The sequence below is a fragment of the Limulus polyphemus genome, unplaced genomic scaffold (genome assembly GCF_000517525.1).
Source record: "Limulus polyphemus unplaced genomic scaffold, Limulus_polyphemus-2.1.2 Scaffold2308, whole genome shotgun sequence".
In the NCBI taxonomy this organism is placed as follows: Eukaryota; Metazoa; Arthropoda; class Merostomata; order Xiphosura; family Limulidae; genus Limulus; species Limulus polyphemus.
In genome coordinates, this window is record NW_013667918.1 from 113,662 (window position 1) to 116,123 (window position 2,462).

The 2,462-nt window shown below is 33.2% G+C and overlaps 1 protein-coding gene across 1 annotated transcript in view; it reads left to right on the plus strand.

Annotated features, from left to right (window-relative positions):
* Positions 1-2,462, plus strand: part of LOC106466578 (homer protein homolog 2-like) — a gene marked incomplete at its 5' end in the record, with an annotated part of 183,483 nt that overhangs the window by 111,329 nt on the left and 69,692 nt on the right. The window lies entirely within an intron of this gene.

Consider the following 2,462-nt stretch of genomic DNA (forward strand, 5'->3'; position numbering starts at 1 on the left):
GAGAAGCTAGCTAACTTTGTCAGATACTGAATTGTTGGACCGTCGAAGTAAGATAATATTTTCATAAAACTACTATTGTCGGATGAAAATCCACTGACATTCGAAATTTATAACTGTTCCTGGTCAAATGTCGTATATTTTCCGATTGATAAGGGTTAGCAAAATCACCCTTTATAGCGTACACGGTTATAACAGTTTTATAGCAGACTTATATATATTCTCTTCTTTGGCCTTGGTCTTTTTATATACGAGAGAAATGATTTCTCGATAGATCGGACAACAATACTTTGTATTTAACAAGTTACGGAAGTGGGTATATTTTCGATACTTGCGTTCACGAATATTCTGCAACCTTGGAGAATTGGCGGGAGTTTCGCCATACGTAACTAACACTGTAAGCTAGGCGCGTTTTTACATATATAAACTCCATTTCAACAAACATATATATATAACATAAATATATAACAAATTCGTTACATGCAATATATATCTGACTCTATATGTTACGCATATTTTTTAAATACAAATTTAACCTAAACAACGTTCATATTGAAAATAAATACATAACAATAAATTCGTTACACCAACACAGGATCGAGCCCCGAATTTTAGCATTATAAGCCCTGAAACATAGTACTGAGCTACGTAATAAGATTTTTGTAATAGAAAATCTTTAAAAACCTTTAAGAACACATGTTCAGGTAATGATCTAGGTTTAAATGATTCGAAGAGAAACGAAATTCGATTCGAAATAATAATGCAGCAAATGTATCCAACATCGTTAATGTTGACAACAGTACAAGCTAACAATGGAAAGATAAAAAAAGGAACGAAAAAGAGGTAAACATTTAATATAGATTATTATTAGTATGTAACGTACCAGAGGAAAAAAAAACAACATATAAATAGTTCATATTGATTCGAAAAATATAAGATATTTACCAAGATATCCTGCAGGGAAGGTCCAGTAAACCGATGTAGGTTGTATGAAAAAGGAATGTCCTTGAACAGAGACTTCTATAACCAACTGACGTTGTTCTTCCTGGGTTGTGTCTGAAGTTCAGTTTTGTTGGAGTCATATTTTTCTTTACATTGTGTTCAATGTTCAGTAATAACAGAAGTAATTTGGGCATAAGAGTTTTTGTGTTCCTGAACTTCTGATAGTCTTTTCATTTCTTACCAACATATTCCTACAACCAAACATATTCTTTGATCCCACTATTGTGGATGTTTGTTGATTCTTGTAGTTATTTATGTGTGTCCCATATTTCTAAGACTGGGCAGTTAATTATTCCAGGTGTGCATTCCATTTTTCCGATACCAAACAGTTGGTGTTTTCAGTTGTGTTTCTCCTATATTAAGTATTTGACAGTCCATGGTTCAAGGTGTGTTTTCCATTTTTTCGGTCCTAAACAGTTGGTGAAAACCCAGTGTGTTCCCCTGTTTCTAGTACTAGGCAGTTGATGATACAAAGTATTTTTCCATTGTTCTAACAATAAGTAATTGATAACCCTAAATGTGTGATCTATATTTCTAGCACTAGGCAGTTGATGAATCCAGGTGTGTTTCCAAACTTCCAAAACAAAGCAGTTGATGATTCTAGGCTTGTGTCCATGTTTCTCGTGCTAAGCGATTGATTGTTATAAGTGTGCCTCTTAAGCTTCTCATATTACCTAGTTTATGGTTACAGGTATGCATTATATGTTTCTAGTACTAGATAACATTTTATTTAAGGTGTATGTTTCCAATACTAGGTGGTTGGTGATACCAGCTGTGCGACCCATAATTCCTATACTAAGCATAGTGGGAAGTTTATGTTTCCATGTAAGTGTGTGTCCCATGTTTCTAATACTAAGAAGTTGATTTTGTGATAAAGCATACTGTTGTACATATTTTATGTTTTAGTCTTAGTACTTGCGATTGTAATGGTTGAATGTGTTACTTATTTGAAAGTGTACCGTGTGTTCCTACCAAATGCTTGAATTGTGTGTTAAAGTATGTTGTTGTGTACGTCATATTTTGGCCGAAGTATAAGCAAGTGCACACCAACCAAGTGAAATTAAAATATCACATTCTTCAGTTTTGAAATTTATCAAACCAGTTGAGTAAAACATTGCTAACATTCTTGTTCTGTAATGGACCTCGAGCGTTAGCTTGTAATAATTAGTGTGACGGATTTATTATTATACATTTATTTTAATATCGATGTTTGTTTAAATTAAAATTTATATTTAGAAACGTACATAACTTATACTGTTAAATGTGTATTGTGCAACTCCCGCCTATTCTTTAAAGTTGTAGAGGATTCTTGAGTGTAAGAATCAACAATATATGAGTGTACGTAAATGCTAGTATAGCGTGTTAGTATTGTTACGTAATCTGAAGCTTCGAGAAACTCTCCACACGCCTATTAATATAACAAACGCGACGCGCCAAAATAAAAGAGTATCTATTATTGGGTT